Below are 22,378 nucleotides of genomic sequence, written 5' to 3' on the forward strand. Positions count from 1 at the left end.
TGTGCCCTGATTGGATATACAATTTAAGATTCAGCCAATCAGCAGTGAGGAGCGGAGCGGCGCGAGTTAATGAAGGTCAGAGGACGTTTTTGACATTTTGAAAGTTGTAGAAAAACCTGCGGGCTGAGCTTTAATCCCGCCCAGACCAGTTGTTTTAATTCGCTCGGGTTATGACCGCTTTGTTTACATTATGCCGACAGTTATTTATGCGGTCTGACACGCGGCCTCTCTCTCCCTCTTTTTTTTTTCTTTTTTTTACACGGAATCCCTCTCCTTTCTCCCCATGTCTGTCTGTCTGTCTCTCTCTCTCTCTCTGACAGACATTGTTCATGCATTCAGTGGTTAAATGCTAAAAAGCATAACCTTCAAAACAACTTCACTTAAAGGCCATGCTCTATTTTTTTTTATTCCAACATTGTTCAGTTTATAGACAAGCAAAACTGCATTGTTCCTATTTTGCATTCGTTCTTGTATTTTACTTTGGATATTCAACTTACTTTGCCTGGGAGACACTTTTGCAAAAATAACAGGAGTCCAGGGGCCATGAATCGAGGACACTTGGGGCTTAGCCTTCCTTCTAATGTAGGAGTGCGATATTATCACAATATTCTGTCACGATACAATACAATATTATTGTGATTTTGTAGGCCTACATTTTGCTATGTGCTGCAATAACACATACTTTGATATATATTGTGATTTATTACCTTGCAGCTGCAAATTATGTCTTCCAAGGAAACACTTGGCAGCATGTTTTATCTAATATGATAAAGGAATAAAGATGAAGTTTCTTATTTTAATCATTTTTAATTCAGGTCAAATGTGGACTGAAAAAGAATCCAGACAGAATCCAAACACTATCAGCAGATGCATTAAACAGAAGCACACAGCTCCACTGCAACAAGCAACAACTTTTAGATACAGCTGCTGATCAGCTACATAACCACAGTTAATAAAACATGATTGTTATAAATTAAGTGATGCAGCAGAAGAAACTCAACTAACAGAAACAATAAAAGTTAGCACATTTTACAAGGTCATATCAGGGCTGTAGCCACATTAAAGAAATGAGAAATGTTGAGAATATGTTTTATAGCTATTTGAGTGGTCCAATTTAAATATTTAAATCCACCTATAGTCCAAGAAACAGCCTTAAAATAACCCCAGTGTGTTATTTTTATCGTACAGTGCAAACGCCCTCAAATTCCCCCAAAGTTCAGAGGATATGACCTCAGTGTCATCAATGGAGGCGTTTAAATGCTGCTTAAGCAGAAATGCCTCAGCAATGATAATCCAATGATCTATTGCTGACATGCCACTCTTCATCCTAGTTTTTAGTGCATTTTTTCAATAATTCTTCTGTATTTTTACTCCTGGAAACTGGACTTTAACTCGTATTATTACACTGTAAAATCTTGTTAGTCTTATGTTTACTTTATATCTAAGTGTTACAATTACTTAAATTTTGTTTATATTCGTTTGATTTTGTGAAGTTGTTGCAACGTAAAAATGACAAGTGAAATTAAATCAATCGTTGTAAGTTTTAGCAACTTCAGTACACCAGTTTGCTGTGCTGTATCTGTATTCTGCTGATTGAAAACTACTATTTGTATTTTCTTAAACATGTTAACAAAGCAGAACTGACAAATCTCCTAACTTCATCACTGGCAAAATCTCATTTTGGTGATCAAGTTAAGTCAGACTAACCTTTTTTACTGAAGATGCTAACACTTAGAACAAACAAGGTTATTTTGCTTGTCATTTTTTTAAGCTGCAACAACACAAAATTAAGTAAACAGATAAATTTTAAAGTAAACATGAATTAAGATTAATTGTTACATTGACTTTTTCAAGGCAATCAATTTCCAGGCTTATTTTCAGTAAGGTCAACTTGTCAGATTTTACAAAGTAGAGATTGCTACTTTTACTACGTAAAATATCCGAATAAGTCTGAACACTATCATTTATCTTTCAATGGCTTTTCGGCTGAAAGGTATAGTGTAAACAAAAAGAGGAAGGTATGAATTAGTTTGCGTGTATTCACCAATCATTATTGTTTAACGGTCAAATTTCATACCTCACTTTCCAGAAAATATACTTTTACAAAATAATGCTAACTCAGGGTCCACTTACGAAGTTTTAGTAATAGCATCTCATGATCTTTACAAACACATATTTTCAAAGTCCTCACTGAGAGGTTTACATTATTATTGGGGCTAATGTGCTTATTTTTCTTTATTTGTCATTAGGACTACTTTTCAGTGACTAACAGTAGGGATGTGGATAACTTTAATGACTCGGTCACCTCACTTTGCCCATGTGAAAAGGACAGTACCAAGTATCCTTTCAAAAGAACAATAAGACTGAGTGCTGCAGTAATAAAAGAGTCCCACCAACATCTCTTCAAGGACCCTCACCTAATACATCAGCGGCGGCGTGGCAGGGGCCTCGCCGCCACCTCAAAGGGACCACCGTGGAGAAAATAAACTTGGCCGCCTCTCTCCCGGGGCCAGCTGCAGAGAGCGAGAGAGGAAGAGAGATAGAGAACGGGAGGGAGGGGTCTTTATGAGAGCAGAGCCGGGATTCCCATACTTGCTAATTGTTTTGTTGGACGGTTGCCCAATGTGTGATGTGAAAAAGGTCCACGGAGCGAGGGGAGGAAAGAAATCACGGCGTGTTCCAGCTGATCCCATCATGTTTCCCATCTACCCTCCTGAAGATCTCTAACTTTATATTGGCATGACTGTTTCATGCAGAATAATAGTGTTATAGGCTATGAGCAACAGTTTATATTGTGCATTCCAACATCTCTCTCTGTCTGCTCTTATTACTGAGGGGCACATGAGCCAATGGAAAGACTTACACAACTGTGTGGGTTTTTTTTCATTTTACTTGAAGTTATGTATTTTAAAGCTCTTTGCAGAAAATAATTAATTCCCCTTCCTTTATTTTACATCACTATATACATCTCATGTCAATTCTCTCCACGCCCCACCTTAACACATCCATGTGTACATGCAGCAGACTAACACTGCCCTCTTCTGGACAAAATGTGAGGTATATCTTGGGTGGGACATCTTTGGACCTGACAATCAAACTAAACCCTTTTATACCATATTTGATACACAACTTTCTTCCTCCTCCATCCTCTTTCTGCCTGAATAAGAACAGAAACTTTTCTTTTTTTTTTGCCTACCCCAATGCACTAAAAAGTGGTAAAAATGTTCCTGTTTGAGAAAAAAAATTACCCAAACCTGCTGAAGTGCTCCAAATGCAGAGAAAATGTATGTCTTTATTTCTAAAAAAACAACCTAAAACCCCAAAACTTGCCAGGCGTATCAAATATGATGCAAAATAATTGCCATATATAGAAATTATTTTTTTTTAAAAATAGTTTTTAGCATTGGTTAAAAGGGCAAATGAACACACCAATTTAAAATAATGGATTTTTCTGGCTATTATTTGTTGGTTCAGGCTTTGCAGGGTTAAGGCATCACTGCAATACCAATAAGAGCGGTGGTGTAATGTAATGAAGTAAGCATGAAGGAAGGAAAGAAGGATGGAAGGAAGGAAGGAAGGAAGGAAGGAGGGAAGGAAGGCAGGGAGGAGAAGAAATTAAAAACTGGACTTAATGTTTTGAATCAAAGTAGTAACAAAATATCTTGTTGTTCTTCAAGCATAATGTGTGCTCCATTTAAAGGTGGTGTACTTTAAAAAAAATAAACTCTCTAATTATCAAAATTCTGGCCACTTGCTTTTTTATTATCAGCATTTACTTTTACTTTCAATGTTTAAGTGCATATGGTATCATAAAATTACTTTTGATACTTACAGCAAATATCAGATACTTTAAGACTTTGACTCAAGTAATATTCTCATAGGTACCTCTACCAAAGTTTTTTCTGATATCTGTGCTTTTACTCAAGTATGGCATGAGAGTGTTCTACTAACATGTAAGTTCATACACCAAAACACACTGAAACAATAGAGACTGATAAATAGCACAACAGGTAAGAGGAAAATATGTATTTTTGATTTTGGGGTGAACTGTCCCTTTAAAGTTAGTGGGCTTGACAAAACGCAGTAATTATTTATTTCATTTTTCATTTAATTATGATAGATCACACCAAATTGTGATATGGCCTTCCTAGTATTTGTGCAAATATACGAAAAATTCATTAAAAATGCATCCTTTAAAATTCACTTTTCTTATTTTTGCACATTTTGTAGGTTTGAATCTATAAATTCTACCAGATCCATTTGGTATTTTTGCCATACTTCCCTTTATCAATCTCTGTGTTCCACCTGGACTATTTAATCAGCGATGCCACCAAATTATTGATCAAACATACATGCGGCTGCTCTCATGACAAAGGTCAGCTTAACACTTTGCTCTGTGTAAAGAAGGTAACAAAGCCAGACGTTCCTATTTTATGCCAGGACGTAGGTTTCCTCTGAAAACTCGGTATGAAACGGTGGATTTGGTTGACATTGAGCATCAGATGCTTAATTTCCTGCATTCTGCTGAATATGTTTTCACCAATTTGTTACTTTTCTGCTTAATTTATGGCCCACAGATGTCCATCACCATGTTCTAACACTCCTTAGGAGAAAAAGTGCTTACGAACACTTTCAGAAACCTGCTGACAGTATCTATTTAAATCAGTAGGTGGCAGCAGAGGATCTTCTATAATGAATATCATCTAATGTAATAAGGGCATGAAACAGAGGGGAAGGAGAAGTGACAAATAATGGCGCCTTGTACGGATCTTTGAGGATTTAGAGATATTGTAAGATGACGACAGGGTGCAGCAACTAATGGAGTTCAGCAAGTGGACTCACTGGAGCTGAGGTAGGGGTCAGGGCTGCAGAGGAGAGACGGAGCGTCACCTAAACTGTGTAAATGTTTTGGTGCAGTAGTGCTAATGGCTCTAACTTGCCTGCCTTTTGTGCTTTTTGAACACTACTAAGTGTTGGGCATCAGTGCAGCTTTAACCCGTTGAAACTTGAGCAAGTCGGCATGATTTCTTTCAAAAACCATGAGAGTAACACAACAAACAGATTTTTTTTTTTTTTTAAATAGCTAGGAATTAGGAAATAGTACAAGAAAATTACCTGAAAATCTGTGTTAGAAAGAAATGAAGAAACAAAATAAAGAAAAAATGAAAAGAAAAGGACAAAAAAAAAACAACTAATAAGAAAGTTGAATACAAATAAACAAGAAAATGACCTGGAAAAAGTGCTTAAAAAATGAAAATAATTTTGTTACACAAATTCAAATCTGTAACTATTATAATTATACATACAGTTTTTCCTTAGATTGTTTTCCTTAGACATTTTCCCTTGCTTTTTAAAAATAATTCTAATTCTAATTTCTTGCCATCTTATCTTGCTAATTGCCTTTTTCCAACATGTTTTTGAAAGAAATCAAAGTGCTTGTGGTTCAAAGGTTTGAAAACTTGTGAAAGACGTCTGAACGAAGCACAAGAAAACTGATGTCACTCCAGGTTCCAAAGGGTCAAAGTATGTGAAGCCACAAGTTCATTATGGATTTAAAAAAAGTTGCCAGATACACTAAATGACTGAGGTTAGGGAACAGCTGGTAGTGGTGTCAGTTTGTATCAGATGGTATGGCAGCCTCGGCAGTCTGGCACAGCAGCCACCAGAGCAGAGGAGATGCCGAAGATAGTTTGGGCCTGCCCAGATCACCTACCCGCGGTTACTGGCACACTCACACTCGCGTGTGTGTGTGTATGTGTGATTGTTGGCATCAATTTGGGATTAATAAAAGGAGCACAGCAGGTGCATGAGACCTCTGGCTTTTACGCCCTTGCTGGAGTCATCTATGCAGTAAACTGTCTGTCTTTATCGCCTTCATTCTTTTTGCCACAGAAAACTGCATCTTGTCCCAAAAGTTGGCTTCACAAGTCAGTTCAAAAAAATCACAAAAACAAAACTAATGTTCTTACTCGCCAATGACTGTATCAAGCCACACAGGTCGTTTTAATTTTATTTGCAAATGGTCAGATGTGTGTCTTTGAGATTTCTGCCTTCGCTCTAAGCTGAGTAAATGCACATGTGCTGCTCTGAGCACTGAGAAAAATGACTTAAAAAAATCCACAACAATCCACAAACTGCACCATGAACGTTTCTCAACTGAACTACATTTTACTGGAGAAAAAGTCCCAATTCAAAGATGCTGCCGTCATAGAAAGAACCCTTAAAATTTTGTTGGTTTCCTGATCCTCCCTCTCACAAGATGAGGTCTGAACAACCCAATTGGCAGAATAAATGCTGGCATTGTATGTTTCTGCAAACCACAGATTTGTTTCATTTAAACATTATTGTGTTAGGGTTAGGGGTTACGTTTAAACTTTCTGTTTCTTCACATTTTAACAAAGCTGTATTTGACATGTGGTTGGGTTTAAGCACAAAAACACTTGGTTATTGTTGGGAAAAATCATGTTTTGGCTCACATTACCCAGTTTTGGAGGCACAATATTAGCTGTAACCTGGTAGATTGTGTGCCCCATAGAGGATGAGGTCTTTACGCCGAAACATGATCTTTTCCTAACTATAAGTGTCTTCTGTGCCACAACTTATGTAGAAATGTATGTTTTCCACATATCTGCTACATCAGTGGTTGTCAATAGATGGGTCATGGTCCAAAAGTAGGTCGTGGGTCCATTATGAAAGGACCACAAGTGACTCATGAACATGTCAAGTTCCTTAAAAAACACTTCATTTTGAAGTGCAGACCTACAGACTTTGTTTAGGGCGTCATTTAAAATGCCAACCTGTTGTTTTTTCCAGTACAGTACCTTTTTACCCTTTTCATGGCATTATTTGGCTTTTTAAGATGCTCTGCCTTTGCAGCATCACTGGTTTTGAAGCAGTAATGAGCAATTTTTTGGTTGCAGTTCTATATCTTTACTAAGTTTTAAATAATTACACATATTTCTTGTAATTTGTTTTTATTTAATTGTGTTGTCCACGTGTTGTTTACATGTGAAATAAAACTGAATATATGGAAATTTATCTTAGATGTGAACCTTGAACCACTGAATAAGGAGAAATCTGGACCCAGTGGCTGGATCAGTTGGAAACCACTGTACTACATAATAATGTTCAAATGTAATGTATCTATGGATCACAGAAACGTACAGTGAGAACATTTTTTATGGTGATTTAGAATTCACCTAAAATTGTATGATTTTAAGCACTTAATTTTTGTTTTAGTCTGTTCTTAAATGTCCTTTTTGGTTGAATTTCCTTGTTGGCCTGTTAGTTTTCATTTGAAGGACTCTGTGCTTATAATGTTCTAATTGTGAAGCACTTTATGCTGCATTTTATGTATGAAAGGTGCTATATAAATGAAATTTGTTATTACTATTATTAAAAGATTTGTAAAAGTTACTGAATACTAAAAACTAAAAACTAAATCGACTCAAGAACAGTATTTAAGACACAACTTATGATGTGTTTCAGTGTAAAGTGATGCTGCAGTGAGTCAGATCAAAGCTCAAAAACATCACACACACACTCACACACACACACACAGACAGAGAGAGAGAGCTGTTATGTAAAAAAGAACAGATGCATATCCATCACTGCTTGGGTGGTTACAATCATTCTCCTCCTCCTTTGTTATACAGCACATTAGTGAAAAACAATAAATTTCACGGTGAAATGTTTGCGTCTCGAGCTTTGAAGTGTGCTTGAATGCCCACACGGATTTATGTAGCTCAAAGTACCTCACATTCAGCAGACTGTGAAGGAATTTGACCTAAACGCGGTGGCTGTCAACCCAGGCTTGGGTGATTATCGTACAATAATTAAAATCACTAATATATACACACAATGCTGCACCTAGAGGCCACAAATTTTATAAGGTAGGAGACAAAAATATTTTATTAGCATCTTGCCTTCTCAGCCTAATTGAAATATTTATTTGACATCGGGGAGAGCGAGATAGTCGAGTTTATTACATGGCTGGTTGTCTGCACAGAGAAGTTATTTTCCTTGAAGCCTTGAACTGCTAAGCTTATAAAATACAGTATTGTAATTGGATGGTTTAGGGCTTAGAGAGTGTTGATAGTCAAATGCAATTTGGGATCAAAGAGCATGTAAAGGGTAAAGGAGGTCAGGTTTACACACACACACTCACACACATATCCATGCTGTAAGAGCAGTGTTAGTAGAAGGAAGGGGCGCCTGACTAAATGATGTTTTCCCAGGTGGGCACAATTACCTGTGTGTGGAGTGTGTGTGTGTTCCTGTGGGTGCATGCACACAAGCCTCCGCATGTGTGTGTGCATAAGAATTATCCACATGTTGTTTTTAGAGGATTCAGGTCTATTACAATTAGGAAGACATGAATCAAAGTCAGACTCCCACAGACGGCTCCGAAACCGTCAGCTGAGCGGCGGAGAGTCAGACAGCGTCCCGGTGCTTTTCTTATTATTACCACTTACAATAATACCGTGCAGACAACTATGATACCTAAGCACCGTCCTGGGTTTATTTAACAAGCGGCTATTCATTCGCGGTCAGAGCAGAGCACTCACAAAGCCAGAGGGAGCAGGAGGATGATGGGTCACTGCGTAGGGGAGCAGAACACAGACTCTCACTGTTGAGTCATGGACTTTATGAGAAGCAGAGGCTAATCCTCAGTGAGTGTTACGGAGGCACCGATTTTGAAATTCTGGGCTGATATCGATGTTAAAAACACAGTCTGGCAGATAGCCGATACTCAGGTGGGTTTTTGTTGTTGTTTATTTTTGTTTTTGAAGTTGTGCAAAGAAAACTTCATTATAAAAAACTGAACTGTTATAGAGTCATTCAGTCCTTCATTACACTATCTCTGAATGAGCACAATTCAATCCATTGATTAAGTGACCTTAAAAATAACATTTCACATGAAAAGTTTTACATTAAAAAATAATGGCTTCAAAAGCCTTTTATCATAATTCCACTGCTAATATCAATTTTATACTGCTGTGAAAACATCAACACATTTGTCCTTCAAACAACTGTATTCATACTTCTTACCAAAAACTACATTTGAAAACACCATTAGAACTTCATAATACGCCTACACCCAATTCTCATTTTCACAGAACAGACCTTTTTCGTAGTTTTCCTGTTTTCTTTTTGTTTCTCTTTGCTCTTTTTATATAATTTGAAATTATATATTTGTTTTATTCTATGATTTAATGTTCACTTGTGTGGACTCCAGGAAGAGCAGTTGTTACGCTGGTAGTGGCTAATGGGGATCCAAATAAATAAAATAAATAAATAAACACATCATAATATCACACCATGTAATGAAGACGTGAGGATCTCTGTTCGCCCTAAACACATTCTTTATTGTTCCCGGGGCAATTGGAAGATGTTACTTTTAAGCAAGCAGCAACCTCCAAGGCTGGAAAAAAGGAAGCCAATGCGAGTGCCAAAAACTGCAGTTCCTCTAATGGCCACTTGAGGCTGGCTCCAAAACAGTAAATCCCCATAGACCCCCTCCATTAAAATGCTCACCTTTACAGCAGAAACAACCATGTTTACAGCCTGGTACAGGAAAACAGATTTGGTCTCTATAGCTAATTTAAACACTTATGACAACTGTACGGAGATGAATTTTTATATAACTCACCCATTTACATTTTATCAAGGCTTAAAGTAACACAGAATTAAGGGTGGGACTGCCTGATATACAGGCTGTCTGCGAGTTGTCTAAAGGAGTCAGACCTGTTCCTCCACAGCTCCCTCTCATCCAAACATGGTCACATCTGGCACCAAAAAAACCAAGATGACAACAGCCGAAATGCCAAACTTGAGGCTTCAAAGCAGAAGTCTACAATCCAGTGTGTGACATTAGCATATACTTTGATTCTTTGTACAGTTTATGCTGTCTGGCCCTGCTTTTTAGACTGTGCTAAATCGATATGACAACAGAAAAACATCAGCCAATTCCATGTGTGGATGCCAACTTATTTGTTGATAGGCCGATGATAGTCAACAAGGTAATATACCAATGTCAGTACTAATGTAACTTTATTAACTATCAAATTTGTTATTGTTATTTTAACTGTTCTTATAATTTAATATGTTTCCCTTTCTTTCTGTAAAATTATTAATAATTTATTTTGGTTTTTTTCCCCCCTTAATACTTTATTTATTTTCTTTTTCAGTAGATTGTCTAAAGCCTATTATAATGTGACTGGGGAGCCGCCAGGAGTCGGGGGTGGGGATGGAGGTGGGGGGGTATCGTGCTGTATTACTGTTTGTTGTTTATTTTCCATGTTAAATAACTAAAAAATGTTTTGTAAAAAACAATGTCAATACCAGGAATATATCGCGTCCAATAAATCTGTTCAGGATTTCACAGAGTGATAGAAACACCTGCTTCATTGCTTATCAAATTAAAGCAGTGTGTGTGTGTGTGTGTGTGTGTGTGCGTGTGTGCATGTGTGTGTGTGTGTGTGTGTGTGTGTGTGTGTGTGTGTGTGTGTGTATGTGCAGCCTTGTGCGTGCACATTTGAACCAGCAAACATATGTCTCATTATGAGCTGAAATCACTCACAGGTGACTTTGTTTATTTGATCTCAATTAAGCCTCCGCCTCTTCCCACATGGAACTCGGACCAAAAAAAACCCTTCTATTAATTCCACACAACGTTCCAAGGATTGTGGTGCAGAAGAAGAGGAAACAAAACAGATTTGTCAAAACTGTGCCTGCCCTGATGGCTGTAACAACGTGCCATTTTTATCCAACAAAACGGGATCACCTCGGAATACCGAGCACACATGGGCTCAATTATTATCCCGAGGAATTCCGCAAAAAGTAAAGTCGGCAATAAGGAAAATATTCCTCTAATCTGGGGTCTTCCTCAAGCTGGGTGTGAAGGAAATTCAGGGGGTCCCCGTTTTAATTGGGTCCAGATTCGACCACCCTATTGAAAGAGGGCCGGGACAGTTTTTTTAGTGGGGTTATTTTGTTGGGGAGAGAAAAAAAAAGAACTATTTTGGTTGAACGTGAATAAATGTCAGATTTTTCAGAGGGGGTTTCTGCAAAACCAGATCAGACTGCCCCTGTGTTATAGGAAGCAGATGGACAAGACCAAGGAAAGAAAACAGTGAGTCCCATAAGAGAGGAAGAGAAAGGCTCGCAGTGGAATATAAAATGTTAGCATGATGGAAAAAAAAAGAGTGAATATGAAAATAAAGACAAAATGTTCCTCAGTCTTAACCTTTTTGATCAAACTGTGCAAACGCAGAACTTTAGCTACAGTATGTCGGATAATAAAAGTATGATCGTCTAATGTCTTAATGTGTTTAGCATGCAAGGCCACAAGTTTGACACAGTGAAAAACCACTAATCTCCACACACTCATATTCACACACACACACCTGTATTTTGACAGATTTATCTGGTGAGTGTGGTGACGCAACTCACAACAACACCTCGCTTCCAATGACAGCTCTGAGAGGCCGCCGGGGAGGAAAGTGTAATACCACTGCGCACTTAGCAAGGGAAGGACAGAAAGTGAAAGACTGACCAGATATGGAGAGTAAGAAGGTCATTAATTTAATTTCCTTTTTGGCAAAATGACCAGATTTTTTTAAACTTAAGTTTTAAAATCACAAAATATAAAACAATGACTCTCCCAAGTCACTCTAAAGTACTAACTACGGCTGTACCTGACTCAGAATTATGCTAGTCGAATCAGATTTGGATGTTCAATATGAATATTCGACAATTCGTTTTGTTTTCCATACAGAGTTTTTAAGTTTGTACGGGGATGTTCAGTGTGACGGCAGCATTCAAGTCAAATAGTAAATAATCCAATGGAGCTATCAACAAATCGTAAATGTGCAACACCATTTTTGCCATCACTGGATATCAATAAAAGCCAGAGACTGACTGTAAATTCACCAATCTCCACCTTAGGGTGCACTCTCTCTGTGCTGCTGCTTGCATGCTGCAGCTGCAAATGATGTGTGAAAGTTAAGAGCACTCACTCCGCAGCAAATTTTGGGACCAAAATGTCCCCAGAAGTGCAGTGCACAGAAAAAAAAACAATTGCTCCACTTGAAGCAATTTCAGCCAATCAGTCAATTATGAACTTGTCTGAGGGACCTTCAGACGCCCAAGAAAATCCCCCCACCCACCCAAAAAACTTGACTCTGTGGCGAAGGCCTTGATCTATAGTGCAACAAAAGCTGACACATGCTGCCTTATGCCATTTTCAAATTAAGCGATCTAATACCTGTGTGGATAACTGATGTGTTGCTGTAGGCGGTGAAAAGCAGCACAGAGAGGGGATCAACTCAAACACCAGGGCGTCAGAAATGGCCTTATTTTCCTCACTATTATCAATGTTTTTATTGTGCCTCGCTCAAAACTTATTGGCTTTTCCAAGTTCTACAGTGCATTTTTGTTGCCAAACCAGACACAGTTCCAAAAGTTAAAACAGCTTCAATAAAACTCAGCTGAAAGGTCAAACACTAAAAGGGTTTTCTTGTAGGAAAAACACACATTACTGTGGCTTCATTCAGATTACATCTCTCAGTCTCAAACAATTTCCTGTCAGTAACATTTTGATAATTATAGCTGTTCATCAACTTCTTCCCCTCCATTTTAAAGTGAGCGCAGCGCACATTACAACCTAATATCAGAATCTGTTTAAAGGCCAAGTGTGAACAAATAAAAGCTTTTTGTCATTGTCAATGTACATATACGGAAATATACAGATAAAAACGAGGTCAAAAAAGTTGAACAGAGGTAAAACAAATATCGGAAAGTATCATTATCTGTCTAGTTGTCTTATATAAAATAAATAAATGTGGAATCATTAGTGCTGCAAGTAGCCCCAGCCCGTTCTTATTCCAAAATCAAATGCAACCACCTTAGTGATTGCAGCATCAGATACTGACACACAAATGCACTTTTCAGCTATATGATTCGCCGCTGGGGGGCTTCAGCTTGTAACACAGCTGACAACAAAGTAATATAAAGAGCTGGGAAGTCCCTTTCAGCAATAGGGAGGGGGGGTGGATGGGTCCAACAAACCCTGGACTTTCACTTGGGAACTTGCTGTTTGCTTTCTGTGTGAGCTGTAAGCTAAATCATGATATTATTTTCTAAATCTAACCACATACTTTTAGTTACACAAAGAAGGTGTTTTAACGATGTCGCAAGTGCATTTTGAAAAAGACGGTATAGATATTTGACGAGTTAGCATGAAAAACATGTTGGTAGTCCCTGTGTCACCAAGCCTTAAGCACTGCCTGTTTCATAATATATGTGATACTATAAAGACGAGTACATGAATTTTGCTGCATCACTTTCTAGTGTGACAGACTATATGACCGGAGAAGAAAGAAACCTTTAAGGTGAAACAGTAGGTTTAAAAAAATAAGATTAAAGAGCAAAACTATATAAACTTTATAACATCTATATAAGAGGGAAAGAAAAAGCTGTGAGGATTTCCTGCCTACATGATTATACTCTAAACAAAGACACCCAGTGTGGTATCTTTTCCTATCCCTGCGTCAAATCCACAGCGACAGATGAATGGGTCTGGAGGTTTTGAATATGTTAATGTGTATTTGGGGTCAGCAGGGGAGAGAGAGAGAGAGAGAAAGAGACACTTTCACTGGACCCCACAAGTTGAGAGTTGCATCAGCATGTTAAGAGCGCTCTGTCTGTGGGGAAAAACACAACACCCACCTACTCACCCATTCACTTCACCCTCACTCTCCCTCTCCATCCCGTTCTTTCTCTCTAGATGCCATTTGTCCACCTTGGTACTCTGATGCCCTTCCGGAGAGCCGAGTATCAGCTTTCTTCCCCAGCGGCCCCTAGCTCCCTCCACCATGCATTTTTAATGGACACACTCGTGCAGCGGACAAATGATTTTTATTTTTGACAGGGGAGGGCTGGCTCCAGTTACATAGGGATGGGGAGTGAGGGAGCGAGCGTGCACCCATGTGTGCACAGCGAGGAATGCACGCACACAAACACACAACAAAAGAAGTCAAAAATGACCCAGCTCTCATCTAAGTGCTTAAAGACCAGATCTCTCCAAAAATGCATATAGACAGCCTTATTATACCATGTATTTATTTCTCATACGCTTTACAAAACACACATACACACACACACAAGCCACACTCACCATAAAATGGCTGATTAATTCACCACTTGGATTATGATGGGCCGAAGTCCAGGATGATGAAAGAGGCAAGAAGCCCACCAAGGCCTTCATTAAACCAGGATTAGAGCCAGTCTAAACCCATTAACTCTGGCTTGAAACCACTTTAATTCCAATCAAATCAGAATTAAAATTCACAGTGTGAGACTATGTGCATCCTACACATTGTGACAGCAGCCTGCTGTGTGCTAAACTGTCCGAGCATGTGTGTGTGAGTGGTAACTTTACATTTTAATCTCTCCTGTGCTGGATTTGCCCCCAGATGATCTGTTCATGGAGGGAGGAGAGATATTACTGAGTGCTCTTTATGGAAAGTATAGTATTACCAATTAAGGTGTATTCCCTTTAATTTGAGCTGTAGGAAGGAGGGGACGAGAGATGAATTAAGACTTAAAGGGATAGTTTGGATTTTCTGAAGCGAGGTTACATGAGGTATTGGTGTATTACCATCAGTAGACGGCAGTCAGCACACTCCCAGTTCAGAGAAGCAGACAAGAGTACCACCAGGGAAGCTACGCAATGCACTGCTGTAGATGGTGGCAGCAACAAAACGTATTCTTGTTAAAGGTAATACACTAACTATGGATAAATACATCATACAACCGCAACAAACGACACTAAAACTAAGTTAAGATTACACAGATATAGGTTACTACGGGAGGAGATCTATTTATTGTCAACAATAACAATGTCAAAAAGCCCCTAAATCAAGCAACAAAAGTCAGTTTTAATAGGGCACTCTTTTGGTGGAGTAAAATGAAATAACTGTTTCTCAGACACTCTTTAAACTTGACAGTATTTGAGATCCTGCAGCTAAGCACTACAGGCCTAACTTGTCCATTATCTCAAGGAGGGAAAAATAATATCCATATTTCCAGTAAAGCACATTCATATTATGTGAACTGTGGGTCATTAGGTTCTGTGACAGTCTAATGCTAATTCATTGACTCACGCCCTTTACTGCGCCGCTGGAAGATCGAGTGATGCGCCGGTGTTACGAGTAGACCAGTCAGTCCAACGTCATTTCGAATAATGTTAAGTTTTTAATAAATTAGCATAAAAACTGCATGCAATATTGTCCGTTCTCTTTCCCTCTTGCTGTTACTCACAAATACACACACAAGTCGGCGGGACTACGCATTGCTCAGCTGATCCATGCATCAGTACGGGTGATGTTAGATCAAAATGGAAAAATTGTCAGCCTGTGTCTGCCATTAACAAGATCAAAGTCTATTTAATTTCAGTAATTGTAACTGCCTTTTTTTTTTTTTAAGAAGAAGAGTTAATTAGTTGTATGTCTGGTTACCACCAAAAGTAGTGGAATACACTCTCAGTCTTTTATTCTTGTCTATGAGGCTGCAGCCTGAAGTTGGTTAGCTTAGCTTTGCATATAATCAAGAATGGTTGGTGTTTTGTGGTTCTGTTTACCATGAAATAGCTCATAATGCACATACAATCTCAAACTGACATAAAAATATAATAACAAGTGAGTTTTAAAGATATGGGTGGACAGATTTTATTAGATTTAAACAGAGCTAGACTAGCTGCCTCCCTTTCTCCAGTCTTTATACTAAGCTAAACTGCTGCTGGCAGTAGATTCATTTTTACTGTGCAAACATGAGTGGTACTGATCTTCTCATCTAACTCTTGGTAAGACAGCCAATATGGGCATTTCCCAAAATGTCAAACTTGTGTACTAACATCAAAATTAGGTATAAACATGCTGTGATATGAGTAAGATTTTACAGGAAAAAGTTTTTCTCGAGAGACGTTTACAAGAAGTTGTCACATTTCAGTGTAAAAACTATGTATTCTGCTTTTTATGAAGGCTTTGATTGGTTTTATGGCCAGTTTTTGGAAATCAACCATTTTTAATCCTATCAAAAAGCTACAATACACAACTTAAAGTCTGCTTAAAGGCAGAGGTACACATAAGTTAAGTAAAATGCAATTTCCACCTCCTGAGAGAGGAAATGATGGAGAGAGCGAAAACGTTAGGCAGGTTAGCTGAAAGAGCATTCCCAGGTGTGACCACAGCATTCCCTCCATACACTTTTACAAACCACTGCGTGTGTGTGTGTGTGTGTGTGGAGGTCTGAGGTTTGTAGCTCGTAGCCAAACTGGAGCTGAAGTTCAGTCCTGCAGCCAATAACAACAACTCCGAACTCAAGCGCGCGCAAACTCACACACACACAAACACAGACTTGGTTAAACACATTTGCACTCAGTGAGGTGACAAGTGAGGACAAAATGATTTTCATTTGACTATTTTTTTAATATTTGATGAAAAAGTCACTTAATCTAGGATGACAAAATGAGTGCGTCCTTGAAATAACTTTGTCGGCGCACAATGTTGCAAAGTGTGTTTTTTTTGGTTGTGTGAGTGAGTGTGTAGCAGCGAATGTGTGTGAGGCCTTAAAGCTTTGCTGTTGGTATGTAAGGACATTAGCTCAGTTTCACCCCCCCTCCCCTTCTCTTAATCCTCTCTCTTTCTCGTTATAAGCTTCAATTTGGAGCCGGCATTGAAAGAGACTTGGCTTGATACCTGCTGAACGTGTGTGTGTGCATTCGTGTGTGTATCATATAATCGACTGTATTTGTATGCCTAAATATTGAATATATGCTTGCATGAGTGTGTGTTTAATTATGTGAACGAGTGTTTGTGTGTGCGTGTAATGTGAGCCTCTTTGTGACACAGCAGTTGGCAGATAGAGGTGACTTAGTTACCCAAGCTCCCTTGGGGCATCCACATTGTGGTGGGCTGTCTGGGGCACCATAGTGGTATGTATAGGTGTGTGTCTGTGTGTGTGTGTGTGTGTGTGTGTCTGTGTGTCTGTGTGTCTGTGTGTGTGTGTGTGCTCACGCACGTCCCCTGACAAGAAAACACGATGGTTCAGGGATGACAGGAAAGGAGGATGACAGTCTGAGGCAGAAAAAAGGGGTTAAATTAAATTATCGCCATGAAACAGAGAAGAGATGAGGAGAAGGATGAGCGAACAGGAAGAAAATATAAACAGAAATATGACCATCAAACGGGAACTGATGAGAAAAAAATGTGTCGGAATAAATACAGAATTGAAAAATACAAAATGAAAGCATGACTCCTACACCTAAGAAACAGGGAATTTTATACTACAAGAATAATAGATATCAAAGTGAATTCAAAGTAGAAAATATCAATATCAAAGAATCAATATTAAGTTTCCTTTTTTTCCCCCTACTTTGTTGCACCCAGCATCCAATACTGACACACAAAGCACGCTTTAGCCTCTGTATGAGACTCACCGGGCTTTAACCAACTCCAATGTAAACCCATCTGCAGCAACATTAGATAGCATAACAACTGACATGGCATAAAGAGCGAGAAAGTCCACATATGAAGGCGGGACGAGTGGATGGAGACCGCTGTTTGTGTCTTCTGTGAAACTATACAAATCATAACTATGTACTCACATGCACCCATACATTTATACACATATACACCATATACACATCATAAACTTACACACAACCATGCATACATTTAAAATACCATTAAAAACAAAAATATCCAACAATATGCAAAATGACACACGCAAGTCAACTTAAATGTACTTATTTCCACCCAAATCATGACGTTTTTTCCAAACCTAACCAAACATTTTTGTTGCCTAAACCTAAAGTAGTTTTGGTGCCAAAACCTTTTCTTCCTGTGAACACAGAAGCTTATTTTACAAAGACACAATGAACGTAACAGGTGGAAATTGACACACAAACTGATACGAGAGGGGTATTTAGTAGAGATGGCAAATTTGAAACTTTGAAACATTTCAGTACTTTTAAACTATTGCTTTGACACGTTTTGAAACATTTCGAAACATGTTCGCTCTGCATTGGCATCTACTGGTAGAAGCTCACATTGCACCCATTTATCATAGTTTTTGTTGTAAGCTCCCTTTTGCCCAGCCCAAAAGCCTTCCTCAGTGATGTCATGCAAATCAAATCAAACTGCTTGATGTAGTTCTTGTAGGATATGGTGACTATTTCATATCATTATTAACTATGTGACCTAATGACACTGGTCTTATGCTATGCTGCAGTTAAGTTTGTAGAACTATGTATTTTACCTTAGTTTTAAAATAATTTTTGAAAAGAGACTGTATGCCTTTAACAAATAGAAAATGTAAATTTCTTGAGAAAACTATAGTTTATTTTGAAAAACCACAATTCATGTAAGAAGCATAAATTGAAACATCGTATCGGAGCGTCCAAAACTGATGCTGGCGGGATTCCTGGCATGTCATATTTTGATGTGACAAAGCATCGGTATTTGACATGTTGAGAGTGAGAACGTGTTACAGCAGCTGGTGGGGATCCAAACAGAGCTAAAAGAGTGATTATTTGACTAATATTTGTCAGATGCTCAGAAACACGAATTTTCATGAATACTAATGTTGCTTTGTGTGGATGTATAAATAAGCAACTGTTTGCCAAAACACTCCTAATAACTTAATATTGTGAAAATATTGTTTAGCTTTTAACTATATACTGCTTTTATTATTGCTGTATGTGTGAGGTGACCTAAAAGGCACCCATAAATAAAATGTATCGTTGTTATCTATTATTATTATTATTATTTTTACTACAATACAAAATACCTCTTTGAGTACTTTAAATACATGTTTTGATAATACACATTTTTGAATAAAAGTAAGGTATATTTGAATGGAAATTCTGCTTTGGGGCAATATTGGGTTAGTCTTGATGTTGTGCGCTGAACACAGGAGCAGCTGCTGAATGTGACCGAACAGATGGCACAGGTACGATACGAGCACACACACACACACAGGATCCGCTCGCCTGATGTGATGCATTAGGTATGCACACCCACCTGTCGGTGTACGATACGAATGAACAAGGATGAGATTTAATGGCTGTTTTACATACCCATTATCTTACCTCCTCTCCATCCTCTTTCCTCAGTCTTGTTCTCTCTCTCTCTGTCTCCCCTCTCACCGCCAGCTCCATTCAGCCCAAGCTTGTTGTTTGAATGAGAGGAGCGGACCACCCTGGGGAGAAATGGGGGGATCACATTACTCTCAAAAATGTAGAGGACCTACAAAAGGGCCATGAGACATCAGGGTAAGGGAGGGAGGGTGGCAGAGAGAGGGAGAAATAGGAGAGGACATGAAAGAGTGCATTAGTGAAGGGGGTGAGGGGGGATTGATTGGTTGGGATAGAGAGATGAGGGAATGGATAAAAAGAAGGTGGAGGTGAGAGAAAGATGGGGTGAAACTCTTTATTATGATGATCAATGATCTTGTATTCAGCATTGTGTGTATTTACACCTGCCTACTGTCATGCCAAGCTCTATCCTTATTAAAGATGATTTATTTTAACTAAAAAGTCTTGCTAATTTTGGGGGAATTTCTTGTAAAGTTGCTCATTGCCTCCTTTCCATGATTTGAGAAAATAAAGCCACTTTGCCCAATTTGCTAAGATCTAGGGATGTGGATTTTAAATAAAAAACTGGGTAGCCAAGCTTTTTTGGAAGAAAAACAAAGGCAAATGTTGAAATTATCAGCCAAATTATACAGACCAAGTTTATGGTCAATCCCTGTCTCCAAAAAATCTGTTTTTATCTAAATACTATGTTTATTTACTAATAACAGAAAATACATGTAATTAAAAATCTTCATGATGCATGATTTTTTTTAAATATATTGAATAAACCTTTTTATTAGAATGTTTGAAAAGTTGCAAAATGTACTGAATGTATCTGCAAACACTGACAGATAACACATTCAATCTGATTTTGCAAAAAAATTTTATCTGTTATGCGAACCAAAGCATGATAAAACTTTATTGTTATGATTAGGCAAAAACAATCTAAAAAAAATCTGGAAAAAAATGCCTTGCTGCTGAGCGCTGTTTGAGACCAACAAACAACAAATAGTTTTTTTTTTAGCAAAACACATTTGTTTTCTAGCCAGGCATTGGCTTTGTTCCAAACAGCTTTGTAGCTACAAAATGTGAGTGTTTTCAGTGACCAATCGCTGGATTTCCACCAGTGGTGGTGTCAAAAAAAAGCTTTTTGTTTTCACACAGACATCACTGTGTTTCAAGTACTGATTGTGCCACAAAAACTGGGTATTGTTATTAAAACATGTTTTTCTGAATGCAACCAACTGTTTTGGTACAAAACCTAAACACACATCAACCACAGCATTGTTGTAAGAAAAGTGAGGCTTCAATGTGTCCGCTACATAACAACATACAAATGTTACACACGCTCTGCAGAAACATTTAAAGCCAACCTTTGCTCGGACTATTCGGCTGTTACATTTATAGTTTACTTTCTCTTCTCTGAGTTTGTTGGCCTTTTTACCTCATGCACAGCAAACAGATACACAATGAAACATAGCTTTTTTTGTTTTGTTTATGCCTATATTGTTTTTGGCAGAACATTAGTGTCTTTTGGTAGCACAAACATTCAGTTGACTTTTTACAGTCATACTTCAGTTTGTATTAAGATACGTTTGCCTTATGTTGTTTTAAAAGCTTTCACTTTAACTTACCAGGGCTCAGTGTGCTGCTAGTTGCTGCAGCTGTTGGGGGGACTTGTTGTTGTGAAGCTCAGCAAAAGTCTCAGACACTAAAGGCGTAGATGTGCTCATTTATTCCCATAGACGGTAAAAAAACATATAACATATATATATACAGTCTGTGTTCGTTCCTGTGAGAGCTGCTCGGTGAGGCAGGGCCAGAAAATGCTTCGTTTTTCCGGGTTTAGAAATGTGTAAAATACCCGGATCTACGGGCGCATAGAGCATGCGTAGATTAACGGCAGCCGAACGCGGCCGAGTGTGCCCGAGTGGGAAACTTCCGACCATCGGCCGACTTTCATGGCGGCCCGGCCATGGATGTATTATAAGGAAGTCCGAAGGCCCGGCGGCCGATTTGAATACATCCATGGCATCCATCGGCCACTACGTAAATTTTGCTTCAGAGGGTGGCGCACTTCCTGGGGGCTTGATCCATGGCCGATTTACGGAATAATGGCGCACTTCCTGGAGGAGAATGTACCAAGTGCCTGCCACATCATGGGGGTGCCTGGGCTTCTACTTCAGCGATTTTGCATATTTCTGTATTTGTTGGTGGTTTTGTTTTGGTGAATTGCAGACATATTTATATCAATAGACTAATTGTTAATTGTCCTGTTTTTTCACAACTGTTGTTTTTTTGGTAGTGTTTGACTATGTGTTACTCATTTATTTCGTTTTGAGATAGAGAAAAGAAGAAACCTCTATTCTTTAAAATTCACGTGACATCTTATTCATCCTCACTCTAACGCTTAAACCCCTTGACCTCGGCCTCCAGAGACAAAGTCATACACTTTGTTTTTTCATTTGTCTTTTACTGTTTTTTAAGTTTGTTATCACTCTTTTGCCTCTAACTCTGCCTTAACTTGTGTCTGGCCTTTGTTTGTTGTTGACTAACCTGACTTGTTTTATTAACTGTGGGGTGTATTGCCTCAGCTTTGCTCAAAGCAATTTGTAAACTGGGATTTAAAGGTGTTATATGAATAAAGTTATTATTATTATTATTATTATTATTATTATTATTATTATTATTATTATTATCATTCTTATTATTATAGGTCCTCACAGGTCTACCTGAACCCAAAGACCTGAGACCTGACCCAGGAGTTGTATGGGTTTGGGTCCACATTTTAAGTCCAAGTTAGGTCCCATTGTATTACCTTGGGCCTGTTTATTATTATGCATATTACCTGAATGGAGAGAGAGAATCAGAGAAGACCCGCCATAAATGCTGATCATGAGAGAAGCATAAAAGTGCTGTGTGTGTAACTTGCATTATGATTAGGCTGATTTAGCATCAGATTACAAGGGCAACAATTAGGTGAAATAAAATGTTGAGCATCAGTGCAACAAGTTGGAGTAAGTCAAATCAGATGAGCCAAAGACTTTGGCCCCGCACAATGTTGTCAAAAAGGATAGACATGATGGCAAAAACTCTGAAAATAAGAGCCAAGTTGTAAAGAAAAGAAATGGTCCTTTTAGTTCTGCACTGGCATGATGTGACTCATTCACACATTTTTAAATCCTGCAAACTGTGAACCACATTGATCGCTGTCTGGAATATCTGCTCAAGTTAATGTAT

At 38.4% G+C, this 22,378-nt stretch overlaps 1 long non-coding RNA gene across 2 annotated transcripts; it reads right to left on the reverse strand.

The window, feature by feature from the left end:
* Positions 1-468: 468 nt before the first annotated feature.
* Positions 469-21,191, reverse strand: LOC148186831 (uncharacterized). Of its 2 annotated transcripts, XR_015779194.1 has the most exons (4): positions 20,773-21,191; positions 19,154-19,263; positions 3,430-3,496; positions 469-2,513 (listed from the first exon to the last, which is right to left on the reverse strand). It is a non-coding gene; the product is annotated as an uncharacterized LOC148186831 (long non-coding RNA). The 2 variants fall into 2 exon arrangements; XR_015779193.1 differs by lacking the exon at positions 469-2,513 and having other exon boundaries at positions 2,539-3,496.
* Positions 21,192-22,378: the final 1,187 nt, after the last annotated feature.

Source organism: Plectropomus leopardus, chromosome 16 (genome assembly GCF_026936395.1).
Source record: "Plectropomus leopardus strain MGB_pleo_1.0 chromosome 16, ASM2693639v1, whole genome shotgun sequence".
In the NCBI taxonomy this organism is placed as follows: Eukaryota; Metazoa; Chordata; class Actinopteri; order Perciformes; family Serranidae; genus Plectropomus; species Plectropomus leopardus.